Raw genomic sequence first — 16,110 nt, 5'->3', positions numbered from 1 at the left:
CTTCTCCCTTGCTTCCTATCCTCCTACTGCTTCCAGTCTTCTGGTCTCAAGGCCTCGAGCGTTTATGTGAGGTCTGATTCCTGTGTGGGAGCTGTGGCAGACTTCTGAAGGTAGGCCCCTCTCCCAGCAGGCTTGCTTTCTCACCAACAGATGGTATGAAGCTACGCAACATGTTCTCTGAGCTCTCGGAGGCAGGGGCCATGTGTAACTCATTCTTGTAACTCCAGCAAGTAGAAGAGTGCTGCCTCAAACAAGGGCCTGCTCAACACATGCTTGATGGATGATTACAATGAGAAAAGATAAATCCTTGAAAACGCTCCAAAACTGAATGCAAAAATGCTCTGCAAGAAAGGTTACCATAAACTGGAGCAGTAAGGGGTTTGGCCTGGCTCTTAAAAATGCAGAAGACTTGGATGGATAGAAGAAAATGGGTGGTGGTAAAAGGAGGAAGATATGGAAGACTTAACACCAGCCTTAGAATAGGGGCACCTCTGGGCAGGAAGGAGAGGCATGTGATGGCAGGAGGGCCACAAAGGGAGCTTCAGTGGCCTCATTTTTTAAAAAAAAAGGGGAATTCACTGGTAGTCCGGCGGTTAGGACTTCAGCTTCCACTGTGGGGGGCATGGGTTTGATCCCTGGTGTGACAACTAAGATTCCACATGCTCTGTGACATGGCAAAAAAATAAATAAATAAAATAAAATTTAAAAAGCAAACCAAAATATCAGAGGCAATTGTGGCAAAATGCCAACATGTGTTAAATTGGACTGCTGGGTGCAAAGGTGATGATTATTCTATTCTCCATGCTTCTTGTTATGTTAGAAATATTTCATGGTAAGACTGTATATTGTCACCCTGCTTATTTAACTCATATGCAGAGTACATTATGAGAAACGCTGGGCTGGAAGAAGCACAAGCCAGAATCAAGATTGCCAGGAGAAATATCAGTAACCTCAGATATGCAGATGACACCACCCTTATGGCAGAAAGTGAAGAGAAACTAAAAAGCCTCTTGATGAAAGTGAAAGAGGAGAGTGAAAATGTTGGCTTAAAGCTCAACATTCAGAAAACAAAGATCATGGCATCTGGTCCCATCACTTCATGGGAAATAGATGGGGAAACAGTGGAAACAGTGGCTGACTTTATCTTTGGGGGCTCCAAAATCACTGCAGATGGTGATTGCAGCCATGAAATTAAAAGACGCTAACTCTTTGGGAGGAAAGTAATGACCAACCTAGATAGCATATTGAAAAGCAGAGACATTACTTTGCCGACTAAGGTCCGTCTAGTCAAGGCTATGGTTTTTCCAGTGGTCATGTATGGACGTGAGAGTTGGACTGTGAAGAAAGCTGAGTGCCAAAGAATTGATGCTTTTGAACTGTGATGGAGAAGACTTTTATCCAACCAGTCCGTTGTAAAGGAGATCAGTCCTGGGTGTTCATTGGAAAGACTGATGCTAAGGCTGAAACTCCAATACTTTGACCACCTCATGCAAAGAGTTGATTCATTGGAAAAGACCCTGATGCTGGGAAGGATTGGGGCCAGGAGGAGAAGGGGACAACAGACGATGAGATGGCTGGATGGCATCACCAACTTGATGGACATGAGTCTGAGTGAACTCCGGGAGATGGTGATGGACAGGGAGGCCTGGCGTGTGGCGATTCATGGGGTCACAAAGAGTCGGGCACAACTGAGCGACTGAACTGAACTGAAGAGAGGAAAGAGAAGCATTTCAGATGGGAGGAATGGCATGGGCAAACACAGAAAGATGGGGAGATTGTGGCAAGTACCAAACAGGGAAGCCCTGAGGTAGAAACCTTCCACAGACTATAGACATAGAGTGTCCCCACTGAGGGGGCAGGGAACAAGCTGGAGCTGTCCTTGGTCCTGAACCAAAGCCCCACCCTTACTGACTGTTATTTTTGTTTATCCTAGAATACTGGGGGTTTCTGCCTAATTCCCCCAGTGCTCACAGGTTTCCTTGGTATTCTCCAACATAATATTTTTAAGTCTGATTTTGCCCACTGCTGCAAAAACAGAAGTCTAAGAAAAGAATTTGGGTATTTCTCAGCCTAATAGTGTCTACTATTTATCAGGTTCTCTCATACACCAGCTTCTGAGATAATGGTTTATATACATTGTCTTATACTATTTTAATGATTCTCATTTTATAGATGAAGAAACACACACAGAATGGTCAAGGTCAGATGGCCCATAAATGGCAGAGTGGAGATTAAGCAGGCCATATAAGTATACTTCCCAGGAATTAGCTAATCACTCCTGTAGCACGTGTAAACGAGGCCTTAGCTCAGAGGAAAGTATCTCATGAAGTCACTGTCTCGATACTTCCTAGATTTTTTCCATATACAAAAGCAGAATCATGGATTCCAAAAAAAGACAATGGAGGTAAAAGAATCCTGCTGCTGCTGCTGCTAAGTTGCTGCGATCGTGTCCAACTCTGTGCAACCTCATACACAGAGACCCACCAGGCTCCCCCATCCCTGGGATTCTCCAGGCAAGAACTATAAACTATCAAATCCTCTACAAACATTGGCAGCTCATTCTCTTTGTTTCTGATAGTAAAGATAATATGCCTTCTGCAGCTGTTAACAACATAAACCATATTCTGTTGCTCAAGGAAGTAAGCCATGGCCAAAGAAGGAAAAAAGAAAAAAATAAAAGAAAGAGAGAGAGAGAAAGCCCCTGAATGGAGAGAGACAGACCTGAATATATGGGCCCTTTTTCAACATGTATTAGCAGTGTGATTGTGAGAAAATCATCTGATAGCCTCCCAGTCCCGTGTTCTCAGCTGAGAAGTAGTTATGTTAATGCACGCATGTGTGCTAAGTTGTGTCCAATTCTTTATGACTCCGTGGACTGTAGCCCACCAGGCTCCTCTGTCCATGGGACTTCCCAGGCAACAATACTAGAATGGATTGCCATTTTCTCCTCCAGGGAATCTTCCCGACCTAGGAATCAAACCTGTGTCTGCTGCATTGTCAGGCAAATTCTTCACCACTGAGCCACCAGGGAAGCTGGGCTATGTCAATAAGGTTTCATATTTCCCAGAGTGGCAAGGTAGCCTAGGATAACTATGATAACTCTGATGGTGATAAGAGTGACTGTTATTAATGACTGCCTGCTGCCTCATGCCAGACACTACGCTAGGCATTTTACGCACATTAGCGTCCATCTTCATAATGGCCCTAGGAAATTTCTATTATTTTCTCCATTTTAATGATGAGGAGACTGAGGTTCAATGAGCCTGCTAATAACTATCAGCTAAATCACATCCAAGTCCACTCATTAAGATGACCAGATGGGAAGTAAGTGGGAGGTGGCAACCCCAGTCTTTAATTTTTTTCTAGAATCTAGGCAAGTATGAGTAGCTCCCATTCAGAGCTGGGGCCTAGAGGGAGAAAGCCTCTCTCAAGCTGATGCATAATTTACCAACATACCACATTCCAAATATGGTAGAATCCAGTTTGACTCTCCTGAAGTTCAAAGAGCAGCTGCCCTTCTGTTTCTTCTCTGCTTCTCCTTTCCCCCAGTCTCTGGATCTAAGGAAAACCTGCTCTCCAGGCTGGCAAGAGCCCATGCAAGGGAGAGAGGCTCCCTCCGCCCTGCACAGGAGCAAGGGAGGGGAAGGGAAGGAATTGTGCCAAAGGTCACAGTGTTCCTGGTCAGTGTGTTCCAGCTTTGAAGCTGGAATGCTGTCAGTGCCCAGGCAAGAAAAACGCTGCAGGCAGCTCCACCTGCCAGACCTCCAACAAGACCCAGCTGGGCCTGGGCCTCCACGGCAGCTGCACACTGCAGGGAGGGCTGTGTTCACCCGAGACCCCCTTACCAGCCCTGGCAGCATGTAGCACACAGCAGCCTCACAGAACACCCAGGTATCTTGCTCCCAGAGTCTCTCCAAGTCAGCCACATGCGCCTCCATCACCAAATTCCACAGGGAGAATAAGTATTTCTACATTCTCCAGCTTTTTCTTCCTTCTCTCCCTTTATTCACAACTCCTCTTTAATTTGTTTAATCCTAGAGCCCTCCCCACTCCAAAAAAAAAAAAAAAAAAGATTTGTTGTGCACTTAATATGTACCTGACACAGTCAGGTAATGGTTTGGGTCTAGTTATGAAACTATTGTTGTACCTGTTCACGTTAGACGTTATAGAGGGAAGAAGACATTAAACAGCAAGTGAAGGAGTTACTATAAGAAGCAAGAGTTGTGCCCGGCACCATGAAGGAAAGAGAGCAAAGCGCTTTGAGAGACGAGAGCCAGAGGGAAATCTGAAACTGAAGATCAAGGAAGTACTCCTCAAGCAGGTGGGCAGTGAAGTTGAGGACTGAAGGATCAGGAGGAAGCCTTGTGAGACCGCCTTGAGTGTGCAGTGAAGTCTGCCTAAGTCATAGCATGTGCAAAGGACCTGAGGCAGCAGAAACAACAGTATGTTTGAGAAACTGTAAGTGTAATAGAGTGTAATGGGTACATGTGAATCCAAGATTAGGCTGAAAACTATTCCTAAATGGGCTTCCCAGGTGACTCAGTGGTAAAGAATTCACCTGCCAATGCAGAAGACGTGGGTTAGGTACCTGTGTCAGGAAAATCTTCTGAAGGAGGAAACGGCAACCCACTTCAATATTCTTGACTGGAGAATCCCACCAACAGAGAAGCCTGGTGGGTTACGGTCCATAAGGTCACAAAAGAGTCAGACAGCTGGCTTAGCACACTCGCATATACCTAAATTCTCTAGACTCCGTTCTCTCCAGGAGAATCAGGGAAGGATTCAGGAAGGAGGCGCATTTGAGCTGATCAATCTGGGCAAATTAGAAGGTGGAGAATCAGATGGAAAATATTCGAGCGAGAGGTACTTAGCAGACATCCAAGGTCTCAGGATTAAAAGGGATGGAGTAGCAACTTTAACCCACACCTATTAACTTAAAGTCAGACACGACAGCAACAAAGTACACACACACACATTAACTTAAAGGTGCATATTTTTCTAAGTTCCTTCAGCCAGTCTTCACTATTCTTCAAGTTGGTCTAGAGATACACTTGTGTACAGACAGACACTGGAGAAGTCAGGGGAGTTCAACACTGCCTGTCTCCTGTCTCTACCACTGGCCGAACTGGCCCACACGGCGGGGTTCTTGGTAGAGAAATGCCACCACACACGTGCTCAGTGCTTCCTCACGGCCCTGCCCACCCACCTAGAGCAGGCTGGAAAGCTCAGATGTGGGCACCTTGGTGACTGTCACTTCCTCATTGCAGGGCAAGGCGCCACCCTCTCTGAGCCCTTGGTCACAAGAAACCGGGGCTGATGATATAATGAAAATTGGTCCTATGGTGGAAATGCAGGGGGGAAAAGTGCCATTAAAAGTCCTAAAATGTAGCCCTTTTCCTTTTTGCCACAGTATCTCTCTCAACTTGTCATAGTGTTTCTTTCTTTCTTTTGCTTTTTTTGTTTGTTTGTTTGTTCATTTATTAAGACATGAATCTTACTGAATGAAAAGTCTTCAAAGACTGGTTTGGTGTCTATCTTTGACTTCTGCTAATGCCACTTCGGCACCCCTCCCCCTGTCAGAGAATTCAGTGTACCCAAGGACAGAGGCTATTTTTATTTCTAAAGGAGGAAAACAGTTGCACGTGCCAAAGTACAGACTTCTTCAAAACAAGACAAAGCCCCAGACAAGGTCATGGCCCTGGCTTTTAGGAATTGGGAGGGAGGTGTACTTTCCAGTAACCTCTTGGTGGAAGATAATAATGGCATCGCTCAACCAGTGCTTCCAAGTCAAGGTCTCTAGTCCTCTGGTCTAGCACAAGGGTCATGTGCTTCCCTATTTGAAGCTGGGAGATTATCTCGCTTCAAACTACATCAGAACATCAGCCTTTGTCCTTGCAACCCTGGCGCCTTCTTCCCTCACTCTGTAACAAGGGGCTATTATGAACACTCTGAGCACCTGATCCAGGCCACAAGGCAACCCCTGACTGTGCACCTTTCAGATAAGCCTCTGGTTTCTCCCAACCCAAACCAGGCTCACCTTGGTTAGCTCATTTGTGCAATCAAAAGACACTTCTACCATGATGGCATCATGGTAGACACTCAGAGACAGACCCATTGAGCAAGTCGCAATCTGCTTTTTTGTAAGCCAGACTTTAAAGAGAAGATTTTAATATACTGTGTTAAATGCACTAAGAAGAAAGGAGAGAACCATGGAAACCTAGAAGAATAGAAGTGAGGTTTAGCCCTGTGTGGCAGTTCAGTGTAAGCTGGAGAAGGGACACAGATCTAACAAAGAAAGGAAATGACTATTTTTCACCTGTTACAATGCTAAGTCATTCATCTTACACACATGGATGATGTGACCCTTCTTCCTCCAACCTACTCATATTCTCTTTCAGCTTCTTCATCCCTCTCCCATCTTAGCCCTAGTACTTGTTTCCACAGGTACATATTTTATATACTATAAGCTCTACAAAGGCAGCAACCAGGTCTGCCGTGTTCTCTGCTACGGTCATAGTAATTAACACGATGCCCGGCATGTAACACGCACATGATCAACATTTATCCCATTGAAGAAAGCATCTTTTGACGACCTAGGCAAAGGTGATACAACTTAGAAAAATATGCCTAAATAATTAACAATAAAAGTTGACAAATATAAATACTAAATGAATGGCACTGATTGTCAAAGTTAGAGTGACATGTTCTAATCAGCCCAATTATATTCAATCCAGCAAATATTGTGTCTTTTGTATGAAAGAAACATTCTATGAACAAGGGGGATACAAAAATATATCAGAAAAAGGAAGCCCTGATACAGGAGAGGATACAAGCATACAAAAATTCATGATCTATGTAAATTAGAGGCTATGAAGATTCAAGCAGAGGGTTTCAGGATTTTAGAAGGTGATCAGAATGCATTTTAAGTAAAACACTTTTTCTACACGCATTCAGATGGAGTAAGAAGAAGAGATCATTCCAGGAAGAGAAAATATCAGAAATGAATAGGAAGGAAGATGGAACATGACTGGTGCTTTTCTGGAAAGTGCAGTTTGACAGTTGTCTAAAGACAGTGCTCAGGAGCAGAAGGAGGTTGACTTCCAGTACTCAGTGGCCCAACCAACTCTTCCAGGGACGTCCTAGAGCCACAGTGCTGGAGCCTCATGACCTCAGATCTCGATCGCTACACTGAAGCACTGATCCCTTCAGTTCCCTGCAGCAGGGAAGTGGCACAGTCAAAGCCATGTCTTAAGAACATTCACAAGCATCTGTGCAGCGGATATATCTGCTTTTGTCTGCCCAAGACCTCTGCATCTTGAGGGAACTTCCCTCTCCTCTTGCAAATGGTCCTAATAGAACTTCAATCAGAGTTGCCCACCCCAACCCCCAGGCTCAGGAATGGATACGAGGAGCCCCATCACAAAAACCAGTCCCCCTGAAATTAAGACTTGCCCAGGGAGGGTTCTGTAACTCAATGGGGACCATTAATATCTTTTCCTAGATTGATATGCAGACATTGGGAAAGAGATGTAAGTGGGTAGGAAAATAAAAAGGAGTTCCGCTGAGGGAAGCCATGCGGAGCTGAGAAAAATGATGGAAATGCTGAGAGGAGACTGAGTGGGCAAGTATGGACAGATGCAGCACTGGCCCAGACACTCAAAAGGGGAAGGTGCTGGGGAAGAGAGTCAGGGAGTGTGGGATGGACATGTACACTCTATATTTAAAATGGATAATCAACAAGGACCTATTGTACAGCACATGAAACTCTGCTAAATATCAGGTAGCAGCCTGGATGGGAGCGGGCTTTGAGGGAGAATGGATTCATGTATATGTATGGCTGAGTCTCTTCACTGTTCACCTGAAACCATCACCACACTGTTAATCAGCTACACCCCAACATAAAATAAAAAGTTCAAGAGGAAAAAAGGGGAGGGGAAAGGGAGTCCTGCTTTTGTGGGTTTGGATGCCAGGCTTAGAGAACAACTCCCTCTCGAGTGGGCAATGGGGAATCACTAAAGGCTTTTGACAAGGGAGGGTGCCTTCACCCTCGGCCTCAGCAGATCGTAAGTGCATTCTTCAGGAAACTGTGACAAAGTGGAAACAAGCCTAAGCTGCGGTTCAGGCAGTTGGTCCAAATCCTGGCTCTGCTCTTCCTGCAAGATCATGGGCAACCACACCAAAAGGGTGAGAGAAGGAAGAGTCGGAAACACACGGGGAGGCGCCCCACCTCCCAAGGGGAGGGCTCTAGAGCAGGGGCTGCAAGCTACTCTATCTTTGTAAATAAAGCTGTATTGGAGCACAGACACACTCTCTGTTTACACATTGTCTTGCACATAACAGGGACGAGACCGGTGACAGCCACAGAGGTCATATGACTGGCAATGTGTAAAATAAGTATCATCTGGTCCTGTATAAGCAACGTTTGCTACCCCTGTTCTAGAATCTCATGGGGTTAAAACTTGATGTCACAGGATGGTCACTGGGCAAAAGGAGAGAAAATATTAATATAGAAATGACTTCTTGATACACACACAACAACTTAGGAAGGAAGGAAAGCTAATGAGATGGAGAAATCTCCCTAGGCTTAGGGGAAAAAAATAATTTTCTCTTGACAGTCAATGGCAGTTCTGTTTTTGTTTAGTCACTAAGTCGTGTCCAACTCTTTTGCAATCCCTTGGACTGTAGCCCGCCAGACTCCTCTGTCCATGGGATTTCCCAGGCAAGAATACTAGAGTGGGTGGCCATTCCCTTCTCCAGGAAATCTTCCTGACCCAGGGATCAAACCCACGCCTCCTGCTTGGCAGGCAGATTTTTTACCACTGAACCACCTGGGAAGCCCCAGTGGTAGTTTTAGTCAGAAATACAGGACAGAAACAGAACTGGAAAAATGAAGACAAGAGAAATAGATGAACTGAAGGGGCTGAAGGAGCCATGGAGACACATGAAGAGAAATAAAGACATAGATGAGAGCCCAGCAGAAGGAAGGCATGAAGAAAAACACCTGTGATGAGAGAGATGGGAGGCTTAATATATACATATATACATATATATATATTACACTTAAATATTTAAATATTTTAGGTACATCTATCTAGAAATATTTCTATTTTTCTAATTTCTATTTATGTAATTTATATATTTGCTACATGTGTGTATATCTGTATCTATTAACATGCTGAAATTTATCTATGGATTGATAAACATAGATATCAGCATTGATAGACCATACATATATATGGTCTGTGTGTGTGCTCATGTGTGTGTCTGTGTGTGTGTTTGTGTGTGTGTGTATAATATAAAGAGAGAGAGAGAGATGCTGGTAGCCTCTCTGGGGTTTTAGTAGAGTATCAAAAAAATTATCTTTACACAAAGAAAACTTCAGAAAGCCATTTCTTCGTTCCAAACTGTCCTGAGATAGATAATCAGGATGTATTGACCCAAGGGGTAACCATGTTGACAGAGACCGAGACAAAATCAATACAAGGTTTTGATAGCAAAGTTTGCAGAACATCGAAGTAAATAAGAGCATGTTTCCTGCAGGCTTTTATCAGGAGTATCTGCTTCAGGTTTACAAGGCTTCCTTCCCAGTCTGTCTCTTTCTGAGCATATAAAAAGTGCTTTTAGGGGATGCTTTTACTGATTGCAAATATCACAAATGGGAGTAATGAGATTTCTAAGTCCCCACCCCTGCCCCCAAAACAAAGATATTCAATGGTTTTAGAGACAGGAAGAGGGGCCTATCACCTTGAGGAAGAAAATTCCCGCTGGCCTCAGAAAAAGTCACAGCCCCTCTCAGAGAGTGCCCCAGCACCGGAGGCCACAGTCTGATAACTGAAAGTATCCAAAGAGTTGACAGAGCTGGAGGAGAGGGCTCGGGATAAAGGCAACAAGAGGGAGGTCAAGGGGGTCCTTCAATGCCACTCACTGCTTTTGCTCTGAATGATCCATAGTACCTGACATGGTCGGGCTTCCCACATGGCTCAGCAGATAAAGAGTCCTCCTGCAAAGCAGGAGACACGGGTTCAGCCCCTGAGTCAGGACGATCCCCTGGAGAAGGGCATGGCAACCCACTCCAGTATTTTCTCCTGGAGAATCCCATAGACAGAGGAGCCTGGCCTGCTAGAGTCCACGGGGTTGAAACGAGTCAGACCCAACTGAGCATGCGCACACACGCACATACGCACGCACGCCTGATATGGACACAGGCCAACCAGAATTTGAATTCCAAATCTGACACACAGGAGCTGGTCGATCATGAGCCGGAAGTTCCTTGAACTCTCCTGGCCTAAGTTTCTTTTGAGAAATTACAAATAGTTTCCTCTTGTTGGAATAGGCAGCACTTTTGTGAATGTAACAGGAGACAGTGGTGAAGGTTATGTAAATACACAATAACAACAATAATAATAACAAGCCATCATTTACTGAATGCATCATTTGTGCCAAAAACTGCTTTAGATGCCTTTAAACATAGACTCATTTTATTCTCACAACAGCCTTAAGAAGTGCATCATTAGCTCCCTTAGACACCTCAGTCTCGGAAAGGTTAGTGTGAAAAAGCCAAAATAGAATCCAGAAAGCCCAGTTTCTAGGTCTGTGCTATTATCCACGATGACCTGTTGTCTCAACAAGGAGGCTGGAAAAATAAGTAAGAGTTAGATCACTGCATTAATTTCCTAGGTCTGGCATAACAAATTACCACACACTGAGTGGTATAAAATAACAGAAATTTATACCGTCACAGTCTGGAGGCCAGAAGACTGAAATTGAGGTGTTGGCAGTGTTCTGCTCCTGTGAAGGGTCTAGCGAAGGATCCATCCTTGCCTCTTCCAAATTCTGCTGACTCCTGGCTATTCTTCACTTCCTCGACTTTAGGTGCCTCCCTCTAATCTCTGCTTCCATCTTCATCTATGCTGTGTCTGTGTGTTCTCATGTCTTCTTGTAAGGATAGCAGCCACTGGATTTTGGGCCCACAACTAATTATTGCAAAGACCCTATTTCAAAATAAGATCACATTCTGAGGTTCCAGGCTGACATGAATCTTAAAGGGACACTATTCAACCCACTACAACAATGGTGAAGCCCATAAGGTCTAATCTCATCCTGTAGGGGATGAAGAGACAATGAATTGCTATTATTCAGGCAGGGCTCCTTGGGTTATAAGTGACAGAAATGCAACCCAAACTGGCATAAACATAAAAGAAATTTAAGGACTTAGGTAACTAAAAAGTCTAGATATAAATTTAGCTGTAAAAATGCCAGGTGTATCTCCTTTCAGAAGCCCAAATGGATACCTTATCTCATCTCTCGAGTCTAATTTCTCTTTTGTTGGTTTCTCTGAAACAGACTCTTGCCAAGAGATGTCAAGGCAGCTTCCATAGTTCCAGAAATAGGATTGAAAGGACAAAGGGCCAGCTCTACATTTTTATTTTATTTTATTTTTATCTGCAGTTATTGGTACTATAGTGTTGTATATGTGTGTTAGTCACTCTTTGCGAACCCATGGACTGTAGCCTGCCAGGCTCCTCCGTCCTTGGGGTTCTCCAGGCAAGAATACTGGAGTGGGTTGCCATGCCCTTCTCTAGGAGATCTTCCCAGCCCAGAGATCGAACCTGCGTCTCCTGCATAACAGGCAGATGATTCTTTACCATCTGAGCCACCAGGGAAGCCCTACTGTAAAGTTAGTAAAGATTATATCCCATCTTCTCATCAGTTCCAAATGAAGGACTTCTTTATCCCTAAGTTTCTAACAAAAGTCTGGGGAATGAATCTCAGTGGACCAACTTGGATCACATCTCATTCTTTAACTAATGATTACAGTCAGAGGAGGGGATATTCTACTCAGCCTGAACACAGGCCCATCCCCACTCAATCACAGCTTATGCAGTTGATTCCAAGATGGTTCCCCAAGGAAAAATTGGCATGTTGGACCAGAAGGTAGGGTAGGTATTTGGCAGGCAAAAACAATACATGCCGATCATAGATTCAAGAGAGGAGAGTGACAGGGTTGAATAAACTTGGGTTTGCAAAAGAAAGCAGACAGGTGTTTTCCATGACGTTCAGCCATACATCTCTAAATCAATGTATTGCAAAGCAAATGGCACCTGAACTGCAGCACAATGGCTGGCAGCATGTTACTCAGCATTAAACTATGAAAGTTCCTGCAGGTTCATCCACTCGTCACCCCTTACCTATAAGGAGACTGACTTCTCCTTATAGGTAAGGATTCTGATCCCTATTGCCTCTCTGTCTCCTCTAGCTCAACTGCATATAGAGCTCTAACCTCTTTACATATTACTTGGGGACAGCCTCTATAACTTACACAGAAGACTAAAAGAAATGAAATGAGACCAAAGGTCAAAGAAGGGACTCAACTCAGCAAGATGTCTGAAGTAGACAGACACTTCACCGCACCCTGAACACCTTACATTTTTCTCAGTCAAATCCAAGTAGAAGCAGCAGCACAGGAATGGAATAGTCACATGATTCCCCCTGCAGATGACTATTATAAAACCAGAGTAAAAACAAAAATTCCCTAAAGGCTTTGGAAAGCATCCAAAAGCAGAAGCCAGAGAAGAGTTTAATTAAAAAAAAAAAAAAACCCACAACTCTAAGGAAAAGAATTAGGCATTTGTGGCTTCCTGACCCCAAATTGCTCCACAGCCCCCTGGGCTGCAACTGTGAAAACCCAAATCCTCTGTGACCCAAGGTGCCAGAAATCAGAATATAGGGCTAGGGAAGCAGGTGAAAATTTAGAGAGGAATTCCTGGCAAAAAAAGAATGACGGAAGTAGTGAGATGCAAATGCTGAGTGTAATCTCTGCCCAAATCCCTGGCTGCCACTAAAAGATACATGTTTAAAAGAGATGCTGAAGGACCAGGAAGAAGTATGGAGAAGTCAGAAAGAAGCCTACTCTTCAAAGGTAGGGCTGCAGAGGGTGAAATCTGTGGGTTTTCTGGGCGGTTTTGTTTTGTTGTTTTCTTTTTTTAAATCAGTTTTTATTGGAGTATAGTTCCTTTACAATGTTGTGTTAGGTTGTTGTTGTTTAGTTGATAAGTCATGTCCGACTCTTTTGCAACTCCATGGACTGTAGCCTGCCAGGCTTCTTTGTCCATGGGATTTCCCAAGCAAGAGTACTAGAGTGGGTTGTCATTTCCTTCTCCAGGGGATCTTCCAGACCCAGGGACTGAACTCATGTCTCCTCCATTGGCTGGTGGGTTTTTTACCACTCCACTTGGGAACACCCGTGTTAGTTCCTACTGTACAGCAAGATGAATCGGCCATAAATATACATGTGTCCCCTCCCTTTTGGACTTCCTTCTCATTCAGATCACCACAGGGTGCTAAGTAGATTTCCCTGTGCTATGCAGTTTGTTCTCGTTGGGTATCTATTTTATACACAGACTCAATGGACATGACTTTGAGCAACCTCTGGGAGATAGTGAAAGATAGAGAAGCCTGGCAGTTCATGGGGTCGCAAAGAGTTGGACACAATTGAGTGACTGAACGATAGCAATCAATAGTGTGTATATGTTAATTCCAATCTCCCAATTCCTCCCACGCATCCCCTTTCCCCCTTGGTATCCATATATTTGTTCTCTACATCTGTGTTTCTATTCCTGCTTTGAGAATATGATCATCTTTAACTCTGTGTATGCTCAATTTTGCATAGCTTGGGTAGCAAAAAAAACTAGCTTTATAGGCTTGACATGTCAGTAGATAGAACCTGAGGTTAGCAGACAAACTGGAAAGTAGGACGGAAATCCTAGAAAAAAAAAACTACTGAAAATGTGAGTCCCATTACTGCCCAAATTCTTGCTAATAACCAACTGACACAGGTACCTGGGAGACCCCAGAGAGCCAGGCTAAGGGAGCAGTAGTGGAAAGCCATATGAATTGAGCAAAACTATGAATCCAGGCAAGTTGAGTGCTTACCATAACCCAAATCCAGTAATCCTCAGAAGAATACAACAGAATACAGATATACTATTATATATTATCTGCAATGTCCAGTTTTCAACCAAAAATTACTATACATGCAAAGAAACAGAAAAGAGGAATGCATACTCAGGAAAAGGTGAGGCAATATAAAATGTTATTGCGTAGGAAAGGATGTAGTAATGATCAGATAAAAGTTTAAAATAAGATATTAATGAAGGAGCAGAAAAAGAATGAAGAAAGCAACCATAAATACGTAATAGAAGATAGATCATTAGAAACTATGCAACCCAAACAGAAGAGATTTAAAACTATGGAGGGAAAATAAGTCGAGGCACTGAGACCTGAGGGACAGAGTCAAGCCCTGTCTAACGTGTGTAATTAGAATCCAAGAGGAAGTAAAGACAGAAGGACGCAGAAAATGGTTTGAGTATATAACGACCTCAAGCTTTCCAACAGGATGCAAAGACAGTAGCAGAATCAGCTTTCACTCCATAAACTCAGATCTCCATCAGGGTGGAATTAGCCTCAAGAAAACTTGTCTCAAAAGTTCACAACTGAAGGATAGGTTTTTAAGTTTTGACCACTGTTCTCTGAGGCTTCCCTGGTGACTCAGACGGTAAAGAATCTACCTGCAATGGGAAGACTCAGACTTGATCCCTGGGTCTGGAAGATCCCCTGGAGAAGGAAATGGCTATCGCCTGGAGAATTCCATGTACAGAGGAGCCTGGGTACAGTCCATCGGGTTGCAAAGAGTCAGACACAACGGAGTGACTAACACACACACACACACACACACACACACACACACACACACACAGAGCTTTCTGTGGGGAAAGTAATCTGAGAGTCAGAAAAATCTAACTTTGAAAGCTCAAGTCTTCCTTGCTACCTGTTATATGACCCTGGGTTGAGTCAGTTCACGTATCCAATCTGTAGTTTCCTCATCTGTAATACTGAGGTTATTGATGCAGGACATCTTGCCATCCTGCCCTGAAGTAGGACATGTGAAACATATATATTTGACTAATTTTTTTGCACTTTTTTACATTTTTTTGTCTCTCCCACCAGGTCATAAATACCAGAAATGTGGGGACTCTTTTGTCTGACTGTTCACTTTTATATCCCCAGAACCAAGGGAGGATATGTACCCAATAAATATTGGTTAGAAAGAGACACGCATGACTATATCACAATGAATGAATTGCTGGCACAGCCTGGTTCATGTAGAGGCTCCATGAATGCTATTTTCCTGCTCTGTTTTCCTTTCCTCCCACATTCCAGGAAAGGCATCTGCCAGTGATTGTGAGGCTAAGTTCACAGCTCTGAACCCATTCTCATCCCAGTCAAAATAACATGATTATTTGGCTGAGTGAGACAGGAAGTGACCAATAGCCACAACTAATGACACAGTCCCTGGCCAGCGAGACAAAAGAACGGCTTCTGTGCAGCGTAAGCAGCAAGGAGCCACAGGAATGTGAGACAGAAACATTTTTTAATGATTATTTTTAATAAAATGATACAGCTTGCCTTCCAGTTATCCTTTGATAAAACCGACACTCCACTTATGCAACTCAACTGCCATTTAGGCAGACTGAAATCCGAAAGGGATGTCATACTCAACCAAGAGAGTTCAAGTTCCTTCTCTCTAGGGTGTCTCAGAACTTTTCCAGGACCTCATAAATAGTATGGATCCTCTACCCAGGGGAAGAAAAAATATACATACAATGTTCGGTATATATTTCAGGGAAATGAGGATCCCATCCTTCAGATCCATGAGCCATGTGGTAGGAAGTGACGTGTTCCATTTTACAGATGAAAACACCAGGGGACAGAGCAGGAGGAAAAAATGTATCCCAAGGTCACATCATAAGGTTGTTTGTAAGAAACAGCTGCAGACTGAGCCCACAACTCCTAATATCAAATCCAATGTAACCTTCATTACTTGATAATTATTTTAATTTTTCTTAAGCAGCCAAAATGTCTGTAGTCATCTCTGATAAGTCAGGTGTATGACTCAGCTTGTAAATATCCATTTTGGTGGGGAAAGTATGAGTAGAAAATAATGGCATTAAAGTTTGTGCCTCTGAAGAATGCAGATTTAAATCTTGACCATCCTCTTAGCTGTGCAATCTTGAATCTTTACTGAGCATTTCTGAGACTGTTTCTCTGGTC

This window comes from Capra hircus, chromosome 14, assembly GCF_001704415.2.
Source record: "Capra hircus breed San Clemente chromosome 14, ASM170441v1, whole genome shotgun sequence".
Lineage (NCBI taxonomy): Eukaryota > Metazoa > Chordata > Mammalia > Artiodactyla > Bovidae > Capra > Capra hircus.
This window is presented reverse-complemented; position numbering follows the sequence as displayed.